Consider the following 16,863-nt stretch of genomic DNA (forward strand, 5'->3'; position numbering starts at 1 on the left):
TCACTGCCCGCCAGTCAGCAAGCTGGGATGCTCATTCAAGGGCCGCGTACAGCCCAGTTCCTAGTCTGGGAGCAAACGCATGGCTTGAATCTGGAAAGGTTTGTGAGGAAAGAGGGACATCCTAGAAGAACGGTGCATAGGGTCGTTCAGGAGAGGGGTGCAAAGATGCTCAGGGTGGCATCACTGCCAGCCACCACGTAAACGTGCAGGCAAGTGGTCTGAGTTATGGAGTTCCCCGGTGGGGGAGCCTGGGCCGCCAGTCCCGGGACCCTCAGCAAGTTTCTCTTTCGGTTTTGGCGGCCCTCCTCGCCGGGTCCCCACTCGGCGCGTGCGCAGTGGCGCGCGGATCTGCAGCCTAGGCGCCTGCATCTCCCTGAGCATCCCTCCCCCCACCTCCTCCCGGCCGAAATCCTATAGGAAAGGGCCGAAATCGTAAGAATTTTTTAGATGCCTTGCCGTTTTTCCCCTTCTTATGTCTCATCTATCTGTGGTTGCTCTGAGGTTTTATTCTCTTCCAACTTTTCTGAACGCAACCTGAATAGCTTTTTTTCCCCCCACTCAGAAATACTTTTTGTCCTTGTTTCTATTTAATGTTAGTTGGCGTTGCATATGCACGTTTAAGCATAAAGACAGGATCTTTCAAAAAGCAGAAATAAGAAAGTTCCAAAGACTCTAAAATGTGAGGATGTCTTTCTGGTGAAGTGTAAAAACTGTATACTGGGGACACACCTGGATTCAGCAAGACTAGCTTATCAACGATGACAGGCAGTGAACTGCTGTGCCTCAGTTTCCTCGTGTGAAAAATGGGGGTGTTAAATGTGGGGAGGCAGGTCAAGTTCTTAGTATGAGCAAAAGGTATATGTTCAAGTAATTTGTGTCTTTTTAGAGCTGTTGATTGTAAGCGACTTTCCCGTTTACTTCAGTTCTGATTTCCTTTTGAGGACGTTAGACCTCAGAGAAGGCAATTCATCACCAATTAGTGAGGGGACTGTGACCCAAATGTGCTAGGCTGCTTGTAACAAAAGACCACAGACTGGGTGACCTACGTACGCAACAGAAATGTATCGTCTTACAGTTCTTGAGGCAGGAAGTCTGAGATCAAGGTGTCAGCAGGGTTAATGCGTTCTCAGGGCTGTGAGGAAAACAATCTGTTCCAGGCCTTTCTCCTTGGCTTGTACATGGCCATCTTATCCCTTTATCTCTTTATGTCGTCTTCTCTCTATTCCTGCATTTCTGTGTCCAAATTTCCCCTTTTTATAAAGACACCAGTCATATCTGATTCCTACCCACCCTAATGACGGAATTTTAACTTGATTACCTATGTAAAGACCCTATCTTCAAATAAGGTCATGTTCTAAGGTACCAGGGGTTAGGACTCCAACACATCTTTTTTGGGGAGGGACGCAATTCAACCTGTAACAGATTCATTTTAAAAACATTGGTGGGGCGCCTGCATATGCCAGTGCTTAACTGCTGGAGTCTTTAGAATTCTCCCTCCCACTATCTTTCCATTCTCTGGAAACAAATGGATACCCAAACAAGAGAGGTATTTTTCTTTCCCATTGTATGACATCACATTTCTGTTGATTCCCTACATAAAAGGAGTATTTTCAAAAGGGAAAAAGGCTCCAGTGCCGGGACTAAGAACTCAAAATGGCAGGAATAACCTAGGAGCTGTACTTGATGTCAATGTCACAGATAGTGCGCTCCTTAAAAGGAGCTTAGGGGGTTGCTTGGGTTTTGAAGCCTCTAGAGATTTGCTGCAAAAATGGGCAAACACGTAGATGGAGGTGATGAAGGTGTCAGACATCCTGGGACAGAGATATGTGGAGAAGGTCTCCCTCACCCTGTTTCAGCCACTGCAGCTCTGGGCATGGCTCCTGGCAGAGAATCCAGTTTATTCACATACAGGAACCAAGGTGCCCACAGGGAGTTCCCCCTTCACTATGACTGAACTGGCAAAACCTCATGGCAACTGCAGAAGTGATGCATTGGGGAACCTGGTGAAGTTCTACTCCCCATAGACATGAAAACATGGTTCAAATCTTTCTTTTTTCTTGGTAAGGAAGATTGGCCATGAGCTAACATCTGTGCCAATCTTCCTCTATTTTATGTGGGATGCCGCCACAGCATGACTTGACGAGTGGTGTGCAGGTCTGCCCCCGGGATCTGTACCTGTGAACCCCAGACCGCCAAAGCAGAACACACAAACTTAACCACTACGCCATCGGAGTAGCCCCACAACTCATTTTTTTGTCTTATTTTCCACACTCTTCAGAAACATCTCTTGTATAAGATGTGACACACTTTCACTTTAAAAGCAAAACTGGGTACTCTAGTGCTTCTTTATCACAAGCTAGATTGGAAAAAAATGAAAATGTGTTCTGTTGAAGTGGTTTCTAGGTAAGTAACTAGATGCCCTGTGGCTTGTCATAATTCTCACAAAGATGGACAGCTTCTGTGAAGAGGAAGGATGGATTTTCTTCCACGAATTACAATTTATTTTTTGCAGAATTGTGTTTTCCCCATGGAATGATAGCTTACTTTTCCTGATGACTTTAATTGCAACAGAGAAGATCCACCTGTAGTGGATGGAACCTAGTAGAATGGTGTCAAGCTCATTAAGAACTGGTGGGACAAATAAAAAGATCCTTCCTCACACAATGTATAAACTTAAACACGCCATTTATTGTAAAAAAAAAAAAGCTATATATATGTATATATACCTATCTGCCAATATATGCCACTCTCTCTAAAGTCTTAGCTTATTTCAACTTCCTCATGTTGCTGTCTTGGTTCTTCTGTCTCTGTGTTTGCTTTGTGTGTTGTATTTGGAAAGTTGCTTCAGACCAATTGTCTTTGCAAGCAGTCGTACTCAGCCCTGAAGTTCATCCTCACCAGCCCTGATTTCTGTCCATAGCTCCGACCTGGTCCCAGGGAGCCTGAGGTTGATGGATGATGCCATGCCTCCAGGTTGCCCTTGCAAAGCCCTGCAGCTGCCAGCTGCCAGAGCTGGGTCTGCAAGGGACATGTTGAGTCAAGACCTGAGGAACATTTGAGGCTACAGCCGGCATGACTGGTCAGGGTCTGTGGAGAGTTTGGAGATTCTATCATGCCCCCTCCAACTGCAAGGGTCCCGTTGCTCAGCATTCCTTTAGCTGGAGAACTCACATGGGAGCAGCTTGTGATATTATGATGGAGGGGTGGGGGCAGGCCTCAACATATTGATGCCTTGAGTGACACACTGACACTTTATTTATGTACACACACACATTATATATATATATGAATCCAGGAGCCTAGCGAAGCAGGAAAGCGGGGCAAGAGCTATCTTTATTCCTCTCTCCTTCCCTTCCTCTTTCTTCCTTCCCTTCCTGATGTTTTGGGTCTGGCTAAATCTCTGGTATAACCCACTCCATCCAGGACCTGTTAAGGATGCTCTTGCCCGTGGTGGAATGCCAAGTGATGTTGATGTCTTGGGTTCCTCCGTCTCTTTCCGCAGATTCGCAGGGAAGGGTGTCCAGGGCCCTGTATTCGAATCTTCTCTCCTCTGACAGAGTGGCCATGTGGCCACGCCTCATGGGAGCCTCTGTAATGGGCACCTTCCATCACAGCTGCTTCTGATGAAACCACCAGCTCACGGCAGAGGCTTCAATTCCATGCAGTATCTTATACAAATTGCATAGTGCTCTAGTCAGTTCTCAGAAATATTTATTCAAAGCAGGTGTTGAGAGTCTAAATTAAAGAATGATTAGTTGTTTGTGGTTAAAATTGGCTTTTTTTATAACAAATGCAGTAATAGCCACCAGCCCTCAAATGACTAAGACACGCTCACTACTTTATAAACCATCTCTTTATTTCATTCTCCCTACCGCTTCGAAAGGGAAGTGATGTAATTATTCTTACTGTATAAATGAGGAAATGGAGCTTGAGAGAAGTTAACTGCATTGCCTCAGGTCATATACCTGAGAAGGAGCAAGGTGGAGTCGAACCTAAATTGATCTTGCTTCCTCTAAAAGAACCAACAATCAGATCTGTTTTTATATTTTTTCTATGTCTGTAAAATTTCTTATATTGTGGGTAGGTAAGCAAAACCATAACCCTAATAGATAACTAACGTCAAAATCAAATACATTCATAATTGTACAAAAAAGGAAAAAATATTCGGGAGACCACCAGCAAAAAACTGTAAGAAAAAAGGAAAAAGAAACTTCCAAAAAATAAACAAGAAGAAACTTTTGGGAGGTTTTTCGTTCTGCAGTGTGGATGTGAATCCACGAGGGCAGCAGCCACAGTGTCCGACTGTGACCTCCTTTGCCCTAGCAGCTCTCGCCCCGTCAGTCCCAGAGGGGCAGGCTTGCTCTTGGTTCTGCTCTGCACCACCCCACGTGTCCTGAGCGACCCAGCAAACAGCGGTGAGTTGCAGGCCTCCTCCTCTCCCTTCCCCAGATGACATCAGCCTGGAGAAAGGTGCACCAGGTCATCCTCTTAAATCCACAAGCCACATGTTCACTCGAAATGCTCCGTTCCTGTGGTCAACCATGCTCTTCTCTCTCTCTCTTTTTTTTTCACACAGCATTTCCCAAACACATCACACATACTCTTCAAAAAGAAAGTAGTATGTATTAACTTCCCGTTAGGTTGAGTCCCTCCCAACATGCTTTTAGAATAGTCAGCCTACTGTGATGTTTAGGGGCCATTGGGACTCTCTAATTCTGTCTAACCACCAGCTGTCCTGAAGCAGTCGTTTGCTATGAATTTGGGATCTGAGTAAGCCACTGTGATACCCAACGCATTGAAATAGAGTAAATTTACATAGCCAGTTCTACAGAATGAGAATCTTAAGTACCTCAAATAGTGAAGATTTTAAGAATCTTAAGAGGAATGGGATGTGTGTATATGTATGTATATCTATAGACACACTCACACACTTAGGTTATATAGATAAAATGTTTGTGTGTGTCATTTTAAGAAACTTGAGGAAATGTCTGTATACAATTTAAATATATCTAACTTACGTATATCCACACGTGTTAATATGTTATATATTATATATAAATAATATATGTGTGTGGTTTTAAGAAATCTAAGAGGAACAGTCATTACACATAATTTAAGCATGTTTAATTGGTATGTATACATACCTTATATATTACATGTAACTATGTGTGTGTGGGCATATGAAACTTAAGATGAGTGTTCATAATGTCTAATGTGTGTACGTATATGTATATATATAATGGCACAGCCCTGAGTGTTGTAGAATAGGTGAAGGAAGCAGATGGATCAAACAGGTAGAATAAATGTATTTTGTTCTTTTGTGGGTGCCTTTAAATTGAATGTTTGTTGGCTGCCATTATATTAATGTATAAAGAATAACATTTAAAAAATATATATTTCAACTCAGTTTCCTATGGCCATTTAAACTGCTCTGAAAGAACCTCAGAGGCAATCAATTCGCATTTTACCTTCCTCCTGGAGTAGACTAGAATGCCATTTAAGGAAGGTAATTTACTAGGGCTTAGTTTTGGGTTTAATAATAAGCTATAACTTCAAACCCCCAAATGCAGTCTATCAAGGAGAAGGCTGTGCTTAGCCGAGCTAGTGAAGAACAGGAAGTGCATGATAATTAAAAACCACAAATAACCAAAAACACCTACCCTGAAACCAGTGACCTGAAACCACTCAGAATTTTCCATCTTCTTTCTTGGTTCAGCCCTCGTCCACGTTGTGTCTGGCACACAGAGGAAGGATTCTGTGAGGGCATTTTGCACATATTTTCACCCTTTGCCCCGAAATAACTTTCATCGTAATTGCCAGGGAGGGTCTCAGGACTGGAGATGTGAGGATGCTTGAGATGTCTAGCATTTCTGGGCTTTATGAAGGCCGCAGACGGCTTACTTGAGAAGAGCTGAGCCCGTCCTGAAGGTACAGAGCTACACGCAGGTGATGCTGTGCCGCTGTGAAAAATACAATGGGAAGATAATTGTAGATAATAATTGGGCGGCTGCATGGTGGATTCTGGAGCTCCAGGCTCTCATCTCTCCTTGCGGCTAAGAGAAGAACTCTTCTGCAAGCACCATGCTCTTGTCCCAGATGCCTGATTTGCATTGAGATGCTTGTCCCTCAATTCGGGGCCCTAATGATCAAGCCTTGGTCCTTAGGTTCAGTGTTGGAGAATGAGCCTTTGCTTGCTAATCCCTGAATGACTGCATTGTGCTCTAGATCTATGGGACTCTGGAATTTTCCAACAGTCTCTCTCTACTGGGCTTTTCCTCTGTGGAGTCCAAAATGAGAAGCCATGCCCAGCTTTAGCTGGAAGGTTCCCGTGTGATGCCGCTGACAGTCAGTGTGGTTGGAGAGATGTCAAACATCAGCTGTGTTCAGTTCCGAACAATTTCAGTAAGCACCTAAATGGGTTAATGAAACAATGCTCCTGCTTTTCATGACCTCAAAGCACAGGGGTTTACATTGTTCTGTCAAGTGAAGTCTTTTTGCTTCTGTACTCTAAAATTCGCCGGAGAGGAGCATCCATTTATGTGCTCGGCATTGTGCCCTGGGCCATTACCCCTAATCAATAACCTTGCCTGGACCGTGTTATTCCGCCTGCTGTGCAGAAGAGAAGGCTGGTGCTCCACAAGGTTAAGTACTTTTCCGAGGTCACACAGCTAGCCAGGTGCCAGAGTCACGACTGAATTCATGTCCGTCTGACTCCAAAGTCTTGCTTCTACTGACTAAAATAAACATTCTGGGGGAATGTTTATTGTAACAAGGTATGAAGTCAGAAGCATCGGGAGAGGTGCAAGGAAATGAAGTGCTGGAGGAATCTTCGATGGAGGGAACCCTGTGGGACCTTAGGAGTTGTAGATGGGGAAGAATTGAGTGTGATGGCTCCTCAGAACCTGTGATGATGCGCTTCAGAGGAAAGGTTAGCCTCCAGTCTGCCTAAAGCCATCTCTAGACAGTGCCAGCTGCCAGCGGGAAGGGAACTTTCTGTCCCCTTTGGCTTATCTTTCCCTCCACACTCCATGCACACAGGGACCGTAGTAGCGGCTGGGGGTGGGATGGACGATAAATGAGAAAGCTTGACGCTGCCTTCCACATGCCCTGCCTCAGCTGGGGGTGACTTACCCCAGAATTAAACCCGTGAGGTTTTACTATTGCACTAGACATTTAATTTTGAGCTTTAAAACATTGGTTGACCGGAAGCATCCTGGGACATGCTGGAATCTTGACCACTAGCTGGTATAAAACGTCTCTCCAACGAGTAAATTTTATAGACACCCTGGGAGACCAAATGTCGACTTCTGATGATATCGGAGTCATGCTTATTCATGATAAATGCTTTTCAGGTTTCAGTGTACTCTCATCCGAGGTTACCATTAAGAATAGAAAATATGTTAGCACCCACTACTTTATGCATTAATTATTCAAGTGCCTACCGAGAGCCAGAGGCACGCAAAATAATTAAAAATAAGCAATGTTTTATTTATAGAAGTAGAATAATGAAAACAAAGATGCAGAGTTAGGCTTTACCTTTTTTTTTCCTTGTAAACATAACAAAATGAATGGCATGAGGGAAAATATCAAAAGAGAAACGCTTGAAGTTATTTTTCCTGGGGTAGTATTTGCTGCAAGATGTGGGAGCAAAGCCGCCCTGCTCATTTCATCAGCGTTGATAAGCCATACCATCTTGCTCAATGCCTAACCTTGGTGTTGACAAAGAGAAGAAATTGCTTGGGACTCTGTGTGCAATGTACATGTAGGTGTACCTCACGTAACAGACGGGCCAGCAGGGCTTCTGTGCATCAGGCTATCGACAGAGCATTCAAAACATAACCCTCGCTATGACCACCCTCGCCCTGAGTTCTTCCTGATAGTAAAGCACATCACCACGTGGCCAGTCACCCCACCATTTCATAGTCCTCCCCACTTCCTCACTAACACGAGTCTATTTCCTCAGGGTACACAGTGAAGTGTTAACTCCAGTGTATAGACAAAAGGCTCTGAATGAACTTCCATTTTTTTTTTTCCACTTCAGGGTGCTAACAGGTAAATAAAGATTGCTATTAAGTATTCAGAACGGATACACGTGTCTCCCACGGTGATTACTCGGTTCAGGAAGTCCAGCTTCCCTCTGATTTATATCTGAAACACGTGGGGTGTGAGAGCAGCCCTGGTGGAGAAACATGCAGTTAAATAACTTTTTTATGATAGATTCGCCAATTCCCCAGCGATGACTTTATGGCCAGTGATGGTCAATATAACTTCCCTGGGCTGTCAAATGATTATTCATACCCCAGAAGCTTTTGGCTGGGGTGCTGTCTAGTGTGGTTATTTGAAAAACTGCGTGAGATCCTTGAAGAGAAGGTACGGTGTCTTAGTCTCCTAGTGGGTGGCCCTGTCTGAGAGCCTCGTAAGGACTGGTGAGTTGGATTAATTTTTTTTTTTTTTTTTGCTGCTTTGCTGCTAAGATATGGAGATAAATGATGACAGAAAACAGCTACTGGGAATAGTTCCTTTAGTCATACAGCTTCAAAGGAAGTCTAAAAGTTTCTATTTCTTTCGCTTTCTGGAGTAGTTAAATAGCATGCAGGGTAAGAGTTAATTAAATAAACTGAAGAGCTAAGTCCTAGCTGTGAGAAAGAGAGAATTTTAAACTATGTTCTATGGGACTAATGAAAGTTTGTACATTTTTTATCTGTAGGGTTACATTTTTTAAAAATCTGTAGAACTACCCACAACAGTTTATCAAATGTTTCCATTTGTTCATTTGTCCTAAAACCAGGAGGTCTATTAGGGAGAAGAAAGTAATTGCCAAATAGTCTTTCTTTCTGGATTAAAGTGGTAGTTTGAAAACACAAGCTTGGTAAAGAGAATCATGGAGAGCTTAGAGGCAAGAAACCTAAGAGGAAATGAGCAAATAAAGAGGTGTATTTTGCACTATAGCTTACTCAACAGAGAAATGAAATTAATTAACTTTATATATCAAAGTATTACAACCACTGCTTCTGACTTAGATACAATGAATATAAATAACATGTATTTTCCATCAAATGTATTCCATGAGACTGGTGTTATTCTAAGCTTACTACTCATTGCTTTTCTAAAAAATAAGTTCGAGAAGGAATTAATAGCAGTTCCATTCTTTTTTAAAGCTTTTTAAAATTTTTTGACATATGTTTCATTTTAAATATACAGATTTAAAATCTGTGATAAAGCCCTTGAATTTGTGTCCTGAAAAATGAAAAAAGAACAAAATTTCCTACCTAATTGAGAAGCATGCATGTAGATCACTAAATTTATCCTCAGGACTACGGAGTCGAAGGCTTCTTAACAGGCCATGTTGATTTTGTTAAATAGGATGTGGTGTGGTGTTTATTACTCCAGTGTTTGAGATTGTGTTTGGCCATGTAGACCATCTTTATAAAGGAGCTGGGTTAAAGGAGGAATGAATGTGTGGTTCAGAAATCGACCACTCTATTCTGAGAATTCATATCAATTACAGAAAATAAGCATCTGGGACAACTTAACCTTTGTAATGCGTGCCTTACAAAATCTACAATAATGAACCAACCAAATGTATGACTTATTTTTTTCCAAAAGGAGATACTAAGAAACGTGTGTAATCCCTTTCAAGTAAACCTGCCATGTTATCATATGAGTGAAGACCCAATTAATTAAGATGTCCAGTTCTTGCTGACTGTCTTATCTGGGTATCAACATCTCTTATGTATACATCAATTTTGTCCTCTGAGCTAACCTTTGCAGATTGAATGAGAGGCGTGATAAAAAAAGTTGTCATCAAAGATGATGTCGCTAAAAATGGCGAAACTATTTTATTGAAAGATTATCCCGTTTTATAGTCATTTTCAGTAGGACCTCTTTGTCTCGCTAAACGCATAATAATACCTGACAGATTATCCCTAAGACTTGGTGTCTACAGTGACATTAATATTTACAAACTGAGAAATTGCCCCGTATTCATTTATAATGAGATTATAGCATAGCAACTGATGCTATCCAGATGATGGATCCAGAAATGTGAAAGCTTTCCATGCATGAAAAAAGAGGTGTAAAGGATCCTTCTATTTGTATTTAAAACCTGTACAGTAAATGTCAGGTATCCCTTAAAAGGTTGAATGAAACAAGCATTAAAAGTTTGTGGGTAAAAATCATGAGGTATGTTCTCTGGACCAGTCTCTAGCTCCATTGTTTTGTTTGCATCTTGTCTTCTCATTAAAATTCCTGCCTTGTTTGGAAATTAACCCTGTAAAACTCGGTCAGTGAGTCAACAAGCCCTTACTCAGCATCCCTGGGATGTAGGTGATAAAAGATGTAGCAGTGATGAAACAGAAGTCCAGTCTTACCTCCAGAGTTGTCCAAGTTGGAAAACAAACTCTCAGTGTAAATACTGCAAGTGCCAATGTCAATAATAATTAAATGCTTATTACGAGGAGGAAGTGCAGGGCAGAGCCTCAGCACTGGGCTCATTGAGCACAGCACCCTTGCCTTTCAACTCTGATAGAAAGCCCAGAGGTGAGACAGAGGGGGTCTAGGGTCCAATGTTCCCCTTAGTGGTTCCAGGATTGTGGGATGTCTTGTCCAGAGATAGACGGGGGACCATGAGGTTCTCCTTTACAACTAATTTGTCTACCCCTGGGTTTCTCCACTGCAGCCCTGGAAGATTCATTGCTGTAGGGACTGACTTGTGCATCATAGGATATTTAGAATCTACCCACTGGATGCCAGTGTCGCCTCCCTCCCAAGTTGCGACAACCAAAACTGTCTCCAGATGTTGCCAAATGTTCCTTCAGTGCCACTTGACAACCACTGACCTAGAATAAGCATTTCCAATGCGTAAGGCAGAGCTTTGACTGAGAGCAGGTTTCCTCAGCCTCAGCATTATTGACGTATGGGACAGGAGAATTCTTTGTTGTGGGGCTGTCCTGTGCATTGTAGGATATTTAGAATCGACCTACTAGATGCCATAGTACACCCCCACCGCCAGTCCAAAATTATCCCCAGACATTGCCAAATGTTTCCTGGGGGGCAAAACCATCCCCGGTTTAGAATCACTGAATTGGAGACAGAAGTAGCACCTGGGAGCATGAAGGAGGTGTAAAGATTGCCCTTGTATCCTGTTTTCAGCTCTTTTTCCAGATTTCCAGGCAGCTCTTCACTTTTGCTGGAGAATGTCGCAGCTTATCTGACCTGGGTTGTTGGGCAAGGGTTTCCCGGGTCCCTACTTGCCACCTCTGTCGCATTTGAGGAAACTCTGGGGTTCTCTAAGTTCAAGGGAGTTGGCTAAATTATTCTTCACTATAGGCGGGCTCTTCCAGTGCCTGACTTCTTGACTACTTCTTTCCAAGTCCTGCCTTCCGAATTAGAGATCTACAGCCCTTTGTCCATCACCAAAAAGAAAAGAAAAACATTGGAAACCAAGTTTTTTTGTAACTTACTTGGTAGTTTAACTAGTTCTGAACCGATGAATGTAAAACTACTGTAAAGTTGAACAGTCTTTATTCATCCCACGGAATGCAAATATTCATTTCATTTCACTGCTGAATTATTAATATGTGTGACTTCACAGGTTGCTGTCCAAAACTGTGCTCAAGGTGTTACGTATTACGTAATGGTACATTATGTACATAATTACATAATGGCCATTACCTTAATGGTGAATATACATATAGATCTTCCTCAAATGTGCTCAGAACACTTACATCAGCCTACAGTCGGGAAAAATCATCTCATACAAAGCCTATTTTATGATAAAGTGTTGAATATCTCCTGTAATTGATTGAATACTGTATTGAAAGTGAAAAACAGAATGGTTGTAAGTGTATTGGTTGTTGACTCTCGTGATCGCGGGGCTGACTGGGAGCTGCCACTGTCCGGCATCACTGCATTATCGCTAGCCTGGGAAAAGAGCAAAATTCAAAATTCAAAATATGGTTTTTACCGCTTTTGCACCATTATAAAGTAAAAAAATCCTAAGTCAAACCATCATGTCTGGGACCGTCTGTATGTGTGTGTGTATATATATATTCTAGTTTTATTGACTGGTGAATATATATATGTGTATGTACACATATATTTTCCAGTTTTGTTGAGATATAATTGACATACAACAGTGTATAGGTTTAAGGTATACAACATAATGATTTGATATACGTATATATTGTGAAATGATCACCACAATATGTTTAGTTAACATCCATCACCTCACATAGTTACACATTATTTTAATTTGAATTGTTAAATGGCATGTATACTAGAATGAGTGCTGTCGTGTAGAAAACTACAATGTCCATTATGAGTGCCGAAAACTGTGGAGGCAGCTGCTTAGCAGTTGAAAACTATGAAGCAGTTTAGCTGTGAAGGCAGCTAAACTTTGAAGTGGTCTTTGAATACTTTAATACGTTTATTTTGACTTTTTTAAAAAAGACATTACTTTTTAAAATCCAAAAAATTCTGAATTCTGAAATGCACCAGGCTCCAGAAGTTTGCATTTCGAGACTGAGGACCTGGGGTTGTAATTGCAAGCAGGGAAGGTTCATTTGTAGCTCATTGTGACCTTGAACATCAGATGATGGTTGTACTATGTGGGGTTTTTTTTTTCCATTTACAGTATCATCATATACTCCCATATACCCCAGAGGCGGCTTCCACCACTTAAAACATCATTACTTTTCTGCATTCTCCAAGCTTTGCAATAAAGTGAGAACAATCAGAAACCTAAATTCAGCCAGATCAGTGGGCAGAGTGGCTGTGCCTTTTGGTCCCCGTGCCCAGTGATAGGCAGCTTCTGACCCCTCCTCCCCAGCCCATGCACCTAAGAGGCAAAGAACCACGACTCAGATCTCCTGGGGGTCAAGATGGCCCAATCTGGGATTCTGTGGCCTGGGGACACTAAACTGTAAGGCTTCTCACGACCTTTGAAAGGCCAGATATATGATTCCATTAAAATGGTTAGTTTTGGTTAGTTAAGAAGAAAGGAAAATTGTCATTTGGCGAACATGTGTGCATGTAGGTCAGAATTCCTCAGCCTGACACAATTGATATTTGGGAAGGAGAATCCCTTGTTGGGGAATGGGTCTTGTATGTTGTAGGATGTTTGGCCACATCCTCCGACACTCTCCAGGGCATGCCAATAGCACCTGCCCAATTGTGACAACCAAAATGACTCTGGACATTGCCAGATATCTCCTGGGGTGGGGCAAAGTCACCCCTGGTTGACCTCTGGTCTAGAAAAAGCATTTTGAAGTTTCTAGGAAGAGCTTTGATTTAGAGCAGGATTCTCCACCTCAGCACAACTTATATTTGGAGTAGGACCATTGTCTGTTGTCATGGACTGTCCTGTGCATTGTCAGATATTTAGGAGCGTATCTGGCCTCTGCCCACTGGATGCCAGAAGCATCACCCATAAGTTGCAACAACCAAAAATGTCTCCAGACATTGCCAAGTGTGCCCTGGAAGGCAAAGTCACCCGAGTTGACAACCACTGGTCTAGGCTGATGCTGTCCTATATGTTGAGTCCTATTTTACGGGTGGAAGAAATAAACCTGTTTTCTATTGATAGGGTCAAGAGTTTTTCTGCCCCACCATATTGTCACACATCCCATGAGTGACTCATCCAAAGGGGTGTTGAAAGCCATTTGCCTCACATGGGCATTCTGGGTCACATCAAGTAATTTACATATCGTGAGGCAGAGTCACCATAGTCAGCAACATGAAATGGAGTTCAGGAACTTATTGCAAATCAGCCCAAGTGACAAATTCATTCATCCAGCAAGTAATAGTAACAGGTGTCCAGAGCTGGAGGGTACATGACTCAGAAGGTTTGAAGTGACAGAAACTCAACACCACCTTACTCAAACCCAGAAAGGGGTTTGTCAGATGCCTATGTGGGAAGTTCGCAGAATCAAAGGAAAAGCCACAAGTCCCAGGACTGGACTGAAAGTTCTTTGTGAGTCTTATTGACATGACCCGTAGCTGCTATCTTTGGCTGCTGATGGAGGCAACCACAGTATTTGAAAATGGTTTCACGTTCTGGTTAAATTCTATGGTGTTATTACTATTTTATGTCTATTTTGGAGTGGATGCTGTAGTTATCCATCACTGCTTAGCAGGTTACCACAAATTTAGTGGCTTAGAACACCACCCATTGATTATCTCACAGTGTCTGTGGGTCATACCAAATCTGGGCACAGCTTTCCTGGGTTCTCTGCCAAGGGTCTTACGGGGCTGCAATAAAATGTTGACCAAGGTTGTGTCCACATCTGGAGCTCAAGATTACTTTCCAAACGCATTCAAGATGTTGGCAGATTCTAGTTTCTCACGGTTGTAGGACTGGAGCCCTCACCTCCTAGGGACCACCCCTTCCTATAGGGATTTCACACCATGGCTATCTGTTTCCTCAAGGCCAGCAAGATAGCATCTCTTCTGCTTGGAGTCTGTTTTCACGGGCTCACCTGATTAGGCCAGGCCCACCTACAGTAATCTCCCCTTTGATCAGCACAAAGTCAACAGATTAGAGACCTCAATCACACATTCAGCATCCCTTTACTTTTGCCATATCCTATTGGTTAGAAGCACATCTGAGGTTCCCTACACACACATACTCAAGAGGAGAAGATCATGCACAGGTCTGGGTACCAGGGGATGGGAGCCAGGGAGGCTATTTTAGAATCCTGTCTATGGCAGGTGCCTTTTTGTGGGGGACCTGAGAACTTAAACAGGATTTAGAAACATGTGCTGAGAAACAGACAGATGTTTGGGGAAACTGATGTAGAAACTGAGGTTAACAATATTGACCATAATTGGCTCATTTTAATGTCATGTATTTACATTTGATGATGATAAAAGGATGGGAAATCCAATAAATAATTGAACATTTCATGGCGTAAGGCCAGAATTTTCTCTTCTTCCAAGTGCTATCCTCATCTTGCTCAGGAATGTGTCTGGGGGCTGGTGGCCCCTCTGAAGACATGGGATGATCAAGAAGTGTCCTGCCAGGAGGCAGCCTTGGTGAGGACAGCCCCTGCCTCCCTGCACGCAGGGGACCCCACTGACATCTTTCTTCTACTGCCCTAGCTACTGGGTCAGACCTGCCCCTCTGTTCAGTCCAGCCAGGCTTTACAGCAGGAAGGGTTCTCTCACTGCCTGGGAATCATTACACCAGCATCCTCCACATCGCCCTTCCTGCTCTTCTTAACACAGAACGTTCATTAGCACAGTGGCTATGGTCCTTGGGCCAGGGGGTGGGTTCAAATCCTCAACAGCTGTGACCTAGAGTCCTGCTTCCACTCACAGTAGGGGTTTTGGCATTTGTCCAAATCTTAATTTGGGGATATAATGTGCTAGTGATACCAGAAAGCTTGATGGTTTATTTTAAAAAAAGTTAACTTCAACTTTGATGTCTCTTGTTTAATGCTGTTTTAATTGGGGTGAAATTCATATAACGTACAATCAGCCATTTTAAAGTGTGCAATTCAGAGGCATTTAGTGCATTCAACCACTTTGGTTCAACCACTACCTCTGTCTAGTTCTGGAACTTTTTCATCATTCCCCCAGAAAATTGCATACCCCTCATCAGTCATGCCCATCTCCCTTCCCTTGGCCCCTGGTAACCAGTAATTGACTTTCTGTCTCTATGCATTTGCTTATTCTGGACATTTCATATAAATGGAATCACATACTATGTGGCGTTTTGTGGCTGGCTTCTCTCACTAAGCATCATGTTTTCAAGGTTTATCCATGTTGTAACATCTGTCACATCTTCATTCCACTTTATGGCTGAATAATATTCCATTTTATGGATAGACCACATTTTGCTTATCCATTCATCTGTCGATGGGCGATTGGGTTGTTTCCACCTTTTGGCTATTATAAATAGTGCTGCTATGAACCTGGGTATAGTGTACCAATATCTGCTTAAGAACGCCTTTCAGTTCTTTTGGGTATATACCCAGAAGCAGAAGCAGAATTGCTGAGTCATATGGTAATTCTATGCTTAACTTTCCAAGAAACCACCATACTGTTTTCCACCACAGATTTTCATCTCTCTTCATTTCTGAGGTCCTTATCTTAGAGGATTTTCTCTACTTTGGCTGAGAAGCCCCAAGAGGCACAATTATAACATCTCTTGTCAGAACTTGTGCCGAGGAGGAATGCATTTAGCTCGTCAAAGAGCCCTTGGCAGAACCTTGGTCTTCATATTGGCATTTGTAAGACTTGTTTCTGTCTGCCCTGCAGCCTACTGGGAAAGGCAATTACCAAGGCAATTCTGACTCTAGTGTAATAAAACAGAGGAGGAGTCCCAGAAACCAGTCACCTGGCATGCAGGGACACATGGTTCCAAAGTCATGAAAGGACATAAGGACCTTGGGCAGGCTCTAGAGTCTAGATGGGCCATCCAAACCTGTCCTGCTGTGGCTGCAGTTTGGCACCACCTGTTGGTAGCTCTTTTCTCAGGCTTGAAAATCCATAGGGGCAGTTCCTGGGCCTGTGGCTGGCTGGCATTCCAGGATGGTAGCAGCAGTTCCAGGAAGCTGAGTGGGTGAGTTGAATCTGCTCCTCAGCTTGAACTGGGCCATGGAGCCAGAACAAACAGGGTCTGCTGGGTCCCATGCTCCACTTGCCTGTTCTCCAAGACCAGTTGCCTACCTTTCTTTTGCTACCTGGCCTCTCTGTTCTCTCTACCACCGCTCAGCCCCCAATATGTCACCCTAGTCCCAGCCTGCCTTGGTCTGGGGACAGAAGTGGAGGTTCTAAGGTCCAGAGGATGGAGCCAATGGCCCATCACCTCATGAATATTCAAATTCCAGTGATCAGGAGCCCTTACCTTTGGGTTTCCTG

At 43.0% G+C, this 16,863-nt stretch overlaps 1 protein-coding gene across 1 annotated transcript in view; it reads left to right on the forward strand.

The window, feature by feature from the left end:
• The first annotated feature begins 8,288 nt into the window (after window positions 1–8,288).
• The window catches only part of STS (steroid sulfatase), a 166,497-nt gene continuing 157,922 nt past the window's right edge, over window positions 8,289–16,863 (forward strand). Inside the window, exon 1 of the mRNA XM_044768186.2 lies at window positions 8,289–8,426. The gene's annotated coding sequence lies outside the window, so the exon portion shown is untranslated. The remainder of the gene's footprint in view (window positions 8,427–16,863) is intronic.

Source organism: Equus asinus, chromosome X, assembly GCF_041296235.1.
Source record: "Equus asinus isolate D_3611 breed Donkey chromosome X, EquAss-T2T_v2, whole genome shotgun sequence".
In the NCBI taxonomy this organism is placed as follows: domain Eukaryota; kingdom Metazoa; phylum Chordata; class Mammalia; order Perissodactyla; family Equidae; genus Equus; species Equus asinus.